Source organism: Ambystoma mexicanum, chromosome 13 (assembly GCF_040938575.1).
Source record: "Ambystoma mexicanum isolate Mex_15411 chromosome 13, UKY_AmexF1_1, whole genome shotgun sequence".
In the NCBI taxonomy this organism is placed as follows: Eukaryota; Metazoa; Chordata; class Amphibia; order Caudata; family Ambystomatidae; genus Ambystoma; species Ambystoma mexicanum.
Window position 1 is genome coordinate 223,733,022 of NC_090938.1, and position 14,813 is coordinate 223,747,834.

Sequence of the window (14,813 nt, forward strand, 5' to 3'; positions counted from 1 at the left end):
TTTAAAAAAAGTTTTCTCCCACGATGACAAATTCTCGATGTAATCACATAAATGGAATCACATAGAAGCACCAAGGCTGGGCCAGTGACTCCTCGCAACCTGTGGTAGGCCGCTGACCAGGGCAAGGCTAAATCCAGACCTACCACAGATGGGCCCACCACCCACCCTCCCCTAAATCCAGACCTACCACAGATGGGCCCATCACCCACCCTCCCCAAATCCAGACCTACCACAGATGGGCCCACCACCCACCCTCCCCTAAATCCAGACCTACCACAGATGGGCCCACCACCCACCCTCCCCTAAATCCAGACCTACCACAGATGGGCACACCACCCACCCTCCCCTAAATCCAGACCTACCACAGATGGGCCCACCACCCACCCTCCCCTAAATCCAGACCTACCACAGATGGGCCCACCACCCACCCTCCCCTAAATCCAGACCTACCACAGATGGGCCCACCACCCACCCTCCCCAAATCCAGACCTACCACAGATGGGCTCACCACCCACCCTCCCCTAAATCCAGACCTACCACAGATGGGCCCACCACCCACCCTCCCCTAAATCCAGACCTACCACAGATGGGCCCACCACCCACCCTCCCCTAAATCCAGACCTACCACAGATGGGCCCACCACCCACCCTCCCCTAAATCCAGACCTACCACAGATGGGCCCACCACCCACCCTCCCCAAATCCAGACCTACCACAGATGGGCCCACCACCCACCCTCCCCTAAATCCAGACCTACCACAGATGGGCCCACCACCCACCCTCCCCTAAATCCAGACCTACCACAGATGGGCCCACCACCCACCCTCCCCAAATCCAGACCTACCACAGATGGGCCCACCACCCACCCTCCCCTAAATCCAGACCTACCACAGATGGGCCCACCACCCACCCTCCCCAAATCCTTGGCTCCCCAGTATGCATAGAGCTGCACATGTGCGTTGGTGCCTCTGTCTCTCTCCTGATGCACATCAGCCTCTGTTCTCGCCAGGTCTCTTCCTACATGTTCAGATGGTTCCCAAGAAACTATATCGCACAGCATGTACTACACTCTTCAGACACCTGGCATGTCTCGGAAGGATAGCTCAGGGGCAACCCGCTCCCCTTGGAAGCAAGAGGACGCAAAGCAACACAGGTTTGATCCCCGGTTCTGAGCTGAGAAACCTCTGGGTATTAAGCATGTTATAAATAACAAATTACAATACAGATTACAATGGATAGAGAAAATATAAGTACCATAATGCACCTGGGCCCAAAGATCAAGACCTGGCCTGAAAAAAAGGAAAAACTGACGGTTTATCCAGATAGGAATGGACAAAGTTTCCCCATTCAGGGGCCATATTGGAAACCCAACACTAAACCCACAAAAGCCAGACTGGCTACCGGGCACAGTGGAGCAGCGGCAATCAGCAGAGCGCGGCTCAGCACTAGAGAAGACCAGGTATCCGTACCCGAAACATTTTTATGCACAGACTTGCATGAGAATGGAGAAGAAAGAAAGGTCCACTATGGCCTCATGCACCTTATGGACCCCATGGCCACGAAGGAGGCGAGGTTAAAAGCCCTTATGCACACGTCCAGGGGAAATCCTTGCCCACAAGGTGGGCAAGCTCAGACAGATTCCCTCAAGTAAGCAGCTGACTCAAGCAACCAATGCTAGCAGAAGAAATCGTCTAGGCAGGAAGAGGAGGGCTATAACAAGCCGTCAGAGTCAATTGCTAGGGAAAGGTGTATGGGTTGAGTCAGAAAGGAGATGAAGGTGGGGAAAAAGACCAGAGAGGAGTGTGTAGCAGCCCGAGGAGGATTTAGAAGAGACTTTGCAGTGTTTACAGACAGAGGAGCTCAGTTGTAGGGTGGTAAGAAGGGAGTACCAATTGGATGTGAGCTGGAGGTGATTTTGGAGGGAGAGTAGGAGAGAGAGGGAAGTAAGTCGCAGGAGGGTGGAAAGGAGCAGATAAAGTAGTATTGGGAGGAGTGAGATTTGGAGGAAAGCAAATACGATCAGGAAGGAACTGGTGAGTAGAGACAGGAGGCGCGAGAGAAGTTAAGAAAAAGAGACAGATTAAAGATAGGGGCGAGATCAGAATGGAGTTGGATGGAAGACAGGAGAAGGGCAAGAGAGATAAGACCATGAAATGGTTGAGAGAGGTGAGAGATCAGAAGGGAGTTGGATGGAAGTCAGGAGAATGGTGAGAGAGATAAGACCATGAAACGGTTGAGAGAGGTGAGAGATCAGAACGGAATTGGATGGAAGACAGGAGAAGGGCGAGAGAGACAAGACCATGAAACGGTCGATAGAGGTGAGAGATCAGAAGGGAGTTGGATGGAAGTCAGGAGAATGGTGAGAGAGATAAGACCATGAAACGGTTGAGAAAGGTGAGAGATCAGAAGGGAGTTGAAGGGTTTAGAAAGAAGAACGGGGAGAAAGTGATACATTCAGGAGTTGGAGAGTGGAAAGACAAGACGAGAGACAGAGGAGGGAGGACAAACAAGAGGACAAGCATATGGAGATCAGAAAGCAGCTGAACATATTTTGAGATGTTTATCTGGAGAAACACGACAGAAGGACAACCATACTACCCTGGTAGGTCAACCAGGAAGTACCAGAGGTCTTCAGAGAGATCAGGTCACAGCCTTAAGGCCCCCTTATAGGACAGGGATAGACCACAGTAAGGGTACCCAGTTTCTAGAGTACTGGCACTGCAATGTGACCCGAGTAGAGTAGGAAGATTGGCATATGAGGTGGCCCCCCCTTAAAAGTTGAGGGAAGAGTATCGGCGGACCGCACGTAGATTGCGAGCCACAATTGCATGTTTTTGTACCACCATTTGTAATAAAACGGAAAACATAATGGACATGTCTTGAGACTCATTGAGCTCTTTGTCTCACAAGGTTGACCTTGGGGTAATAGTTCCATGTCCTCCCAAATTCTATGGGCTTGGTTTGGGTACCCTTCCAAATGCTGGGCACTAATGATTATTGAGGACAAGCCCATGCCCCACCCCTGAAGTCTGCAATGTTCGAATCAGGCGGCATGTTCCCCATGTGCCCACACGTCTCCCTGCTCTCTTGCTGGCGGCGCTGTGCCAAGCGCAAGCTTTCACCAGGTGTACTTTCCGTGTCTGCATCAAGACTTCTATTTGATCCATAAGTCGGATCCATGATGTAGCTTGTGCAGATTCTTCACTCCAGCCCGGAGACTGGAAACACAGACAGACCCTGGGAATGTGAAATATTGCTAGATAGTGTTGCATGTGTAAAACACTGCCTGGGGCGTATTTCCTTGGTGGTTGGTTTCGGGAGACAAAGAGGTGGGATTAAAGATGCGCCCTTGTTTCCCTCAACCATAAAGTGTATGTCCCTCTGACAAACATGGTGTCTTCTTGACAACTCCAGACACCATCTCGATCACTGATTAGACCTATGTTGGGCGAAATCGAGGAATGCCTGGAAGATTGGGGGGGAGGGGTCATGCCATTACCCCAATTCTGTGGCTGCATCATGGTGTGTGTGGCTCCCTCTGGTCTCTAGGCCCCCCAGATCTTCACCATGGATTACCAACAATCGACATTGTTGGTATCATTATTTCTCGTAGAAATAACATTGTTGGGGAAACATTCTTATTCCAACTATCCTGCACTTTCTCCACATATTGTAGGACTGGGGTGTATTTACATAACTATACCAGTCCTAGGATATGTTGTGATTGATCATAAGTACCAGAAAATAAAATAGCGTTGGTCCCAAGGGAGGTGTAATGAATGGGAAACAACCTTGTCAAAGTAGGTTACTTAATAAAAAAGCCTACTGCGCATGATACTTTCAGCCATCAGTGAAAAAACTCAAATCCATGGTACCCAAGAACCTTTGCTCTATGAGGTTATGTGGCATTTGTATAGCGCCTGCTGCCATTGGTATGGCGTCCAAGCACTGAGTATTAACGTCCTTTGAACTACCATAGTCTTAGATGAGAAGTAGTGAGAGGGGTGCCCAGGGGAAGTTCCTAAAGATGGCTGTTCCAGGCTCGTGGGTCTGTGCGGGCCTATCCGCACAGGTCTGGACTGGCGGGGGTAGAGAGGCGGTACAGGTGAGGGAAGGGGATTTGAAGATGCTAAATGCAAAACAGAGGCTGTGTGGGAGGGAAAATAAATACATAAATGCAGATGAGGAAGCACATGAAACTATATAAATAAATCGGTAGAGCTGGGAAGGAGCAGGCACTGAGAGAAAGGTGAGAGACAAGAAAAGGAGAGGGGTTGGAGGAGGCCCTTACCTGCAGGTGTTTCCACTCTGCCAGTGCGCTGGAAAAAAAATAGACATCCACTCAACTGGAAGGAGGACTGAAAAAGAAGGACACACCAACCTGAGGCAAGGAAGAGATGCATAAGCAAGTAGGGGAGGCACCCTGAACGCGTAGCACCTGAGAGAGGCAGAGTGGAAGAGAGAGGCAGAGTGGAAGAGAGCCGCGGAACTTGTGACTGTCAGCCAGGACGAAGCACTGAAGACCCAGTGTCTGCCCGCAGCAAGAGATGGGAGAGAAGGGGATACCTATCCTTGTGGTGGCATAAACACTAAAACTTAGTGGAGGGCCATACGCCTGCCCAACGATGCCAAAACCATCAGACTGAGAATTCAAAGAACATGCAGCTTACCTGCAGTGATAACGGGATGCTGAGCGAGTGAGGTCCACGACTGGCAAACTGGTGAAAACGAACGGATGGCGAGGCAGAATTAACGAGAAGAACCCATGCCAGTGCAGGCAACAGAGAAGTTCCCCTGTAAGACGATAGGTAAAAGGGAAGAACGGGAGGCTTCTGGGGAATCGTTATTCAATATGAGAAACTCGTCCCAGTGAAATTGACGAAGTGTTGAATGTAAAGTTGATGAAGGTGAACTTTAATAATATGAGAAAGTTGGCGAATTTGCAAGATGCACGGACACGTCCACGTCCACACCATCCTTATGTAGGAGATGCATACAATCTGCAGTCGTGAAAGAGCATCTGCCATCTTGAATCAGGAGGATGTTGATACAGATGTCCACCATATTGGAGTTGTGCAATATCCCACAATGGAATTACTGCAGACATGGTTTCATTAAGGTGGTCCGCATCTGCGAGTGCCATACGTTTGCCACAGACATCTAGGCAACAATCTACTCCAACAAGCCATCACCTTAGTGTCAGGGATACAATTCCTGACAGAACAAATACTAATCAGAAATCCAAATATAACGAGTGGGGAAATCATACTTGTTTCAGTGAGAGACTGAACACTAAGAAGAGTGAGAATTGTTCTTGGGGTCAGCTTACTCGTCCCAGTATTGAGAAGAGTAATATTTATTCAGGTACTCAGCCTACTTGTCTCAGTGAATGGCCCAATGCTAAGAAGAGTGAGAATCACTCAGGGACTCATCATATTTGATCCAGTGGAACAGAAAAGAATAAGAAAAGTAAAACACTTTCCTGGGTTCACCATAACTGTCGCAGGGAAAGAATGAGACCGAAAGCTCGGTACATCACACAGATCTCAGTGAGGAGACCAGTGATAGGAAGAATATAGCAAGTGAGAAGAGCGTAGGTGCTCAATTTGTGGAACTGTTATTAGAGAACGAGAGGCTGATAAATACCATTTTGAAGAACAGAGTGGAGGAACACTCAGGTGTCAGAACACCTAGAGAGGCGAATTTGAGAAACCGAGGGAAACTAAACAACAGGGTGTAGAGAAGACCCCCTGAGAAAACAAAAAAACATGGTACAAGAGATATCTAGGTACTATCTGAAAATCCTGTATTAATACAGACTTGCTGGAGTCAACCCAGGAGAAGGGAGTCATTCTCCTGGTCTTTAGTTGCTATTTTAAGTGGTAGAGTCAGCGTAGACTAGCTTTGGATGGAGGACAGACTTCGCTTTGGACTTTAGAACGGACGACAAGCACCCTAGTTTAGTTAGGTTAGGTAGGAAAACCCTTAGATTAAGGAAAGTAAGGCCTTTTCTAATACTTTACATTAACTACTAGTCTACTCCTGACCCTACACAATAGGTCAATGATGCTTTCCCTCTAAGTGGGAGGCATTAGGATAGTAAGACTAATAGCCTTAAACAGGATGACAAGCACATTAGCCCACCAATTGGGGTTCATCTTAATGAATGTGTTGAACATCCTTTCTGGGCGAGGACCCAGGAGATTTTTTTAGGGAGACTATGATGTTAACTGCTAAGATGTTTTTTTGTACATTTCCATTAAGCTTTGGTTAAATCATAAAAGATGTCATGGGGACCTGATTGCCTGCTAGTGGCGGCAAAATGAAGTTGCCAAGCCACTTTTGAAGTGCCCACTAGTATGGGCCTAGTGGCGTGTGTGGGTCTGGGCATTTTCCAAAACAATTATGCATGATTACTTCTTACAGCCATGATCAAAGATTGCCAATCTGCTACTTTCAATTCTTTTCGGTATTTCTTCAACCGACTAAGATCAGCATTTTTCATGATCTAATGGCTTGAGTTAATTTAATTCTGTTATTAAATCTCTTAATTAGGTTACTCAAATCACTCCTCGTATTCCTTTTTGCTTGTCGGATCAGATAAGCAAACTGATGTTTGTATAGCATGCTGCCAGCACAGCAAAATATAATAAGTGATGGTGATCTATCAGTAGTAATCACATTCACCAATGATGTGATAGCTGTTGTATATAGTAAGAAATGTTTCCAGTTATGAAACCTGCGTCCCCTGCACACTATATTGTGACCTAAGCCTTCAAGATGTTTATATGTACCAATCTATCCTATGTTCTCAATGAAGAGGGAAACAGGATGGCACGTGGAAGTTTTCAGAATGATTACAACATAGTTAATTGCATATACATTTTATAACTTGTCGATATGTGATTCAAGAAAGAAATTTTCAATACTTACAATTCACGTGTAGTATAAAAATACTTTATTTAGCAAAAAAAGGCCCAAAGCATTTCGAGTAATTCCACTCTTCATCACTCTTCATCAGGGCCAAAAATACAAATTTTCAACAATTTCTATAAGAAAAAACAATAGTAAAGAACCTATTAATATGTTATCATATTATATCATAAATTATAGTGTTATCAATTTGACGATCTTTTACTAAATAAGCAACACCAAATTGGGTTGGCTGGCTTATGCAGACAATCTTTTACTTATTGATCATACCCCGGTCGGTTTACAATTAATGTTGAATGCTCCAATTGCATTTGCGAAATCCAATGGGTTGACGATTGATTCCTCTAAGAGCAAAATCATAGTATTCACTAGAAAATATCGTCCCAAAAAATACAGATGGAACCTTACTAATGATACTTTGGAACAGGTTACGGCATATAAATATTTAGGTCTCATTGTGGATGATAAGTTAAAATGGGAATTACATGGGTCGGATTTGAAAACAAGATGTATTAGAGCTGTGAATGCTTTGAGTATTATTTTCATAGGAAAAAATGATGGTTATTCTGCTTCAAGTGTCATGACAATTTTTAATGCAAAGATTAAGTCTATGCTCTCTTATGCTATCACTATTTGGGGAGCAAATTATACTAAACGCCTCATAATTTTTTAAGCAAAACTGTTGAGACGTTTGCTGTGTCTTCCTCAATGTGTAAGCATTGAATATATTTACGTTGAGTTTAACATCAAAAGCACAACAAGTATTTACATAATGTAATGTGTGCTGTTAGTAGAAAAACTGTTAAAACTCCAAATTGACACCATAATTGCCCCCTATTTGCAAGCTCTTTTGCCCATAGTTGATAAAATAAGGGATAATACATTTGCCATTTTAATGCATATTTTTAAAAAATGGACTCGTGATTACAACATGAATGCTTCGTATTATACACTGAAACAGAGACTAAAGAAAGATCTGAGAATTGTTGATTTTGAGAAGAATTTGGTACATATAGGTACTAAATCTACCAGTGGCAGTTATTGTCAAGAAAGTATGTCTAGAACTTCCTCCCCGGCATATATAACTGCCTATCCAAGTCCTCGTACCTTTCGCTGCTATTTTCTTATTAAATTTAATGCATCTGAATTATTGTCATCTAAAATGAGAAAGTCCACCATACGATACGACCATAGTTTCTGTAGACTATGTGGTAACCTAGTCACTGAAACAGCGCAACATGTGATAATTGAATGTGAAAGCCTTATTGCCTTACGTACAAAATATTTTAAATCTTATGATAATGCCCTAAATATGAATCAATTCTCAGTGCAATGGATGAATTTTATGATGGGAAACAACATTAATTTTATATATTTTATTGTATGGTTTTATCTTCATATAGTTGATATTTTTAAATGTTTGGAATAAGAAAAGTTGTTTTAAGCACATTTTAAATTGATTTTTGATTTAAGGTTTTTCCCTCAGATTTTTTAATGGTGTGTAACTTATCCATTTATGATGTGTGTAATGTGTTATACAAAGCCTTTGTTGCCATGTGTATATCTAATAAACAATTGAATTGAATTTGACATCTTATGTCCAGAACTCAAATTGCAAATAGTTTATCATATTTAATCTCTCAAAGAGGCAAAACACATATGCCATCATATTTCAATAGTTGAAGGAAATCCATTGTTAAGAAAAAATTGTGAGTGTACCCAAGGAACTGCTTAAATAACGGTCATAATAGCAAGTCATTTTTCAGAAAGTCATATTTCAGGGAGAGATCCCTCTAAATTTAGGTAACCCGTCCTCACTTGGTATGTTAGATCTTGGTTGAATGAGACATGTTAGAGTGTAAAAGCATATTTCACATAATACCACCTGAAAATGAACATTGGCCTAAGCGCATTTGCAAAGTACTCTAAATCGCATTTAAATGAACTTGCAATAAGCTGTCTATGCCACCATCTTAAAGTTATCTACCATTTTGATTAACTCCTGCTTTCTGCCCCATGCTAGAAATTGTGTTTTTGGCTCCAGCAGAGCAAAATTAACTTTGTACTGTGTCAACGTAGATGAGCATGTTGAAGCTGCTAAGGTGGAATTGTTTGTCCTGCACTAAGAAACCTTGGAGCTAAACAAGAGCCATATTTAAACAGTAATCTAGAGACCATCTGTATCAATAGTGTCTTCTCCGTTCAAACAGCAAAACAGAATGTTGAACAGCTGAATATGTGCTTTTGCAGAAATCTGTGTTTTCGCTCCTTGAAACTGAGCTGACTTTAAACTTAAGAACAAACGGTAGACAAATATGAGTAAATGAAACAAAGAATGTTACCATTGTGTCTTATGTGCAAAACAACATGTCTAGTATTTGAGGAAAACATTGAACAATGTATAGTTGTTTGAATCTGTATAAGTTGTGTGAACTGGCTATGAACACTAGTGAGTGGGCAACTCAAAGATGGGCTGCACTATGTGTCCGGGATTGTGAGAGAAATGTATAAATATGCATTCTTTGTAATGTAATGTAATGTCCAACACTCTCTCATCTCACGGTGTCCGCTACCCCACATTGGGAGGTGTTGAGAGACCAGACATCTGTTCTGCAAAATAAAAGTGTACTTGTACCATTGTACACGTGCCTGGCGTATTTCTATTAAGTGGTATTAAGTCTTGATATTTCTTTAATCAGATGGTGCCCGAATAGGGACCCTCAGGATTGATGTCACATTGCTAAGACAAGGACAAGCCTGCGGGACCGGGATCGGAGAGTGATGGGGACCCCTGCAAAGTGAGACACAATTCCTCCGCAGTACTGCACGACCCGATGCCTGGACGGTGAGCAGCGTTTAGCAAGACATCACAACGAGGGTCTCCGTATTGAGGCCTGTTTTGCGAAAACGCCAGCCACGACGATTTGTAATACGATCAGACCGTTTTGTTTGAAATCAGTTGAGTTGTTTCAGGGTATTATTCCGCAGAGATAGACAATCTTTGGAACAAGGTCAGCCGGCGCCACCCAATGGGTCACCAGAGTTTTTAATGTTCTGTAAGTATATTCCTAGGAACTATCGTATTTAATGAAATTTGGCACAAACAGACCAGGCATGTTTCTAAGCTTCAGTGGCCAGTCTATGGTAGTTTTGAAATTGCCCGCCTAGAGCATTTAGAATCTGTATTGTTGAGAAAAATGGCTAGGCCTGCAGCATTTGATTCAGTTAAAGAATGGAGAAAGGAGGCTATTCAGCAACTTAGAAGTAAAGAAAAGCATGCACTTAGAACCATGACAAATGCTGAGAAAGCATTTTTGCCTGATAAGCAGAAACAATCAGAATCCATTAGACGTATGCATAGGGCTTTTCAACTTGATGTGCAAAAGATATATCCCGCTCAGGATTTTCATACATCAGATGAGTTACTTAATAAATTGTTGAATGAACGTAGAACTGCTTCCACTGCACCACCTCCTATGTGCCTCTCCCATTGTAGTTCCTCCTCCTCCCATTTTTGTTCCTCTTCCTGTTCCCCCTCCTGCACCTCCACCCTTGCCAACAGTTGCCGTCCCCATAATTCCGTCTGCACCGCCAGCGGTTTTACCTCCGCTACCTATTGTTTCTTTACCAGGTGGTTCTGCTCCACCTGTAGTGGTTCAAGGGGAGAGGAGGGAGCTGATACAGTAATAGTGACTTGTGGTGCAGTATCTAAATACAGAAAGAGGGAATTGTTTACATGGGCTAAAAAATACATAGAAGAGGGCAATGAATCGGCTGTTTTAGTTGCGATTTCTGTCCAAGGGGGTATTCCTGAACAGACTATTTTGGTAGAACGGATGACAATGCATTTAGTTGATATATGGAATAATTTAACGGACATTAATGTCCACAGGGGTTGAGGGATTTGAATGTCCTTAACCACTCAAGTGACACTGCAGAGAAAGTATATGAGCACGTAGTGAAGGTATTTGAGTTTAAAAGGGAGCTAGATCGGTTACAGAAAGATGAGATGGATGCAAGTGAACGGCAAGCTTCATATGTGCAGAAGCGATTTCTTCTTCCTTTGAAACCAATGAGTGAAGAAATGCGCATTTGCACAAGAGACGCTCTTAGATGGAATGCAAATGTTTCAATTTCTCCCATTGAAGTGCATGACACGTTTAGTTACTATGCTCCGGCAATGCAAAGGAAAGTGTTACAGGTGATGGTAGAGTATCTACAAGATGAATTTATGAAGAGAAAGGTTTGTTGTGCCGCAGATTTGATGGTCATTTATAAGAGCATTTTCGCCCGATACTGCTTTGACTACTTTTCGTCTTGTTGCTTAATAGACGTTCGGATTTGCCTACTTTACAATTACCGATGAGGGAGGTTCCTCCGATATTTGTCCCAAAAGTAGAGATTCCAGCTAATGCCGTAGCAGCAACACCTGCTACTACTATTGAAGCACATTATGTCTCACAGTTTGTTCATGTCCCATTTTGTAGATAGGAAGTGAATACCATTAGGCAATCAATTCCAAATATTAGGAAGAATCCAACAGGATTTTATAAAGAAATTTAATCTGTCTTGCATTTGTCAGTTTTCACGCTGAGTGATATAGATTTGTTATTTCCCGTGATCCTTCCTGCTAATTTGTGGAAGAAGATTAGAACTTTTGATGATCAGGCAGGGATGAGTAATACATGGGATGCCTTAGTACGAATAGATGGGGAAAGAAATGCTGGTGAGAAACTGCCACAGGTGATACTAATGTTGCCAGACAGAATAGTGACTAAATTGAAAACTTTAGTTCCTGAAAAAAAGAATCATATGGGATAAGCTTACGGCTTCTATACAATTGAAGTCAGAGGGTGCAACAGAATATTTTAACAGATTTGAGCAGGTATTTTCAGATTTTAGTTGTCAAGATTTAAGTACAGAGCCAGGAAAAAGGTTGTTTGTAGATAAGCTTGTGCATGGATTATTGCCTGCAATCCAATCACAGATCATGAATTTTGAGAGTGCTTGGGAAGCAAAATCACAATCTTAAGTGTTACATATTGCTCAGTACTATGCGAATAGGGTTAATACAGAGAAGGAGAAGGTGGAAAAGAAGCAGGGCGACCTGAAGACTAGAGTATTGTTGCAGCAAATAGCTAGAGCAGCCAGAGGTGGGAATACACAGTTTACAGGCCAATTTACACCACAGGGTAGTGCACAACTGGGTCCTGTACACATGAACCAATGTGCATATTGTAGACAGGAGGGTCATTGGTGAGCACAATGCCCGATCCTACAGCAGAGATCAAATAGCACATATTGTGCCATGGATAGACGATCAAGAGGCCGTCCTGGGATAGGGGGTCCTGGTAGAAGTCAGTTTGCACAAAATCAACAGACACCTTCACAAGTTAGTCAGCAACAGAATGTTAATAGTGAGAACATTTTTGATAATCTTTCGACTGTCTATTTTTCGGAGGATTTTGCAATTGATGATATACTGTTCCGTTAGGACAGCCCGAAGCATGGTCAGGAACCAGTACCTATTCCCATTGATCAGAAAGGGCCCTACATTGAAATGAAGGTGGGGAATAGGGAGCATCTATTTTTGATAGATACAGGAGTGCAGAAGTGTTCTATTGACCATTCACAGGTTCCAGATATTGCACTGTCAGGGTAGAGCAACATTTCTGTAGGGTTCTCTGGTACGCTTGTGGTTAGTCCGGTCTCTGGGCCGGTACCGATCACACTGGGACCATTCACTGATTCGTGTCCATTTCTTTTGACAACAAATTGTGGTGAAAACTAGCTGGGATTGAATTTATTAAAGAAATGGAATGCTGTGATTTACTGTTCTCCAGATGGAGTATACTTAACGATTTTGCCCCAACAAACTTCCGTTCCGCAATTTTTGTCTAGGCCTTTACCAACTGAATTGAATAAGGTACGGACATGTTTATGGGTGGTTAATAATAATGAGGTTGGAATTTTACAAATTGAACCAGTTAAAATTGTCTTGAAACCAGGTGTTAAAATGCTGCGTATTCCGCAGTATAAGATTTCGGTTGAAGGTGAACAGGCTTTGAAAAGTATGGTCTCTGATTTTGTGCATCGAGGTGTAACTGAGGAAATTGCAGGAAGCGTGTGTAATAGTCCGATTTTGCCAGTCTATGAGAAAGGGGATAATGTGATTCAGTTTTATTTTATTATCGACTTACGTGCAATTAATAAGGTTGTTGCTCCACAGTTTCCGATTGTGCCTGTTATCACAATTCTGACTATGATGCCAGCCACGGCTACACATTTTAGTGTTGTGGATTTGAAAAACTTTTTTCAGTATTCCTGTACATGTTGATAGTAGATATTTGTTTGCGTTCACCTTAGGGGGACACTCGTTTATGTGCCCTTGCGGCACACGAGTGAATGTAGAGTCCAAGTATTTATAGTAGTGCGTTCAAAGAACAGCTTGATACACTTGAGTTACCTTCCACTTGCATGTTGTTAAAGTACGTTGATGATCTACTTCTAGCTTCTGATTCTGAAGTTGCTTGCAAAGAGGGCACTGTATTGCTGCTTATTCATTTAGCAGAACATGGGCATAAGGCGTTGTTGAAGTTTCAATATTGTCACTAGGAGGTCTCCTATTTAGGCCATCTCCTGTCGAAGGAGGGAAGAAGACTAACACCTGAACATATACAAAGCATCTCTGTTATGTCTGTCCCAAGCTTTAATAGGCATTGCCTCATATTGTACACAGTGGATCCCACATTTTTCTTTCTTGATAAAACCTATGTTGGCACTGACAAAGAAGGGTATTTCTTTGCCTTTACCATGGAACATGGATTGCCAGAATGCTTTTTATTTGGTCAAGGCTGCGTTGTGTTCAGCACCAGTTGTGGGCACACCAAATTAGGAAAATATCTTTGTGTTGTATGTGCATGAATGTGATGGATGTGCTTTGGCTGTTTTAACACAGGAACATGGGGGCAAGAATAGACAGTGTGGCTATTTTTCCTCCACGTTAGACGCTGTTGCATGCACTTTGCCAAGATGTTTGAGAGCTGTAGCTGCTGCATCCGTGAAACAAAGTGAGGGTATGATTTTAGGTCATTCTTTAACCGTGATGGTACCCCACTCCATAGACGTTCTATTAAACAGAACGCACATGGCACATCTCACATCAGCTCCACTAACAAGGTACTAGCTGATTCTATTTGCTCCACATATCCAAATTGAGAGATGTTGCTCATTAAATCCGGCTGAATTATGGTCTCTCCCACAAGAAACAGACTGTAGTGACAAGATGTCACATGACTGCCTCTATACTACAGAGCAAGAAACGAAAGGCAGAATTTATCTAGTTGATACACCTTTAAAGAATACGCAAGGGGAGCTGTTCTGTGATGGCTCTTATTTCAAAATTCCGGATTGGTACATCCACTGCTGCTTACACAGTCACTAAATTAGGCACTATTGTGGAAACTAAATGAATTCTGCATAATTCTGCACAGGCCGCAGAGTTTATTGCGTCAACTAGGGCTTGTGATATTTCTGAAGGGCTTAGTGTAAATATATACACAGATTGTCAATACACATTTGTGGTAGTTCATAACTTTGGCCGACTATGGGCTGAGAGAGGATTCTTAACCTCACATGGAACAAAAATTCAGCATGGTACTTTAATAGTACGGTTGCTTTCCTTTTGCTTCCTACACAGTTAGCAATAATGAAGTGAGCTACTCACCAGAAAGTGACGGACGATGCAGGAAAAGGAAACGCTTTTACTGACAGAATAGCTAAACAGACTGCTACTGATTTGCACTCAAGAAATGTACGTGTTGGATCCAACAAAAGGGGTCACTGACACTTGTATGATAGACGAAGGGATTAGCTGTATAA

The 14,813-nt window shown here is 42.9% G+C and overlaps 1 protein-coding gene across 2 annotated transcripts in view; it reads right to left on the reverse strand.

The window, feature by feature from the left end:
* Positions 1-7,032, reverse strand: part of PPFIA4 (PTPRF interacting protein alpha 4) — a 3,167,227-nt gene extending 3,160,195 nt beyond the window's left edge. For both annotated transcript variants that reach the window (XM_069633679.1, XM_069633678.1), the window contains exon 1: positions 6,933-7,032. The gene's annotated coding sequence lies outside the window, so the exon portion shown is untranslated. The remainder of the gene's footprint in view (positions 1-6,932) is intronic.
* Positions 7,033-14,813: the final 7,781 nt, after the last annotated feature.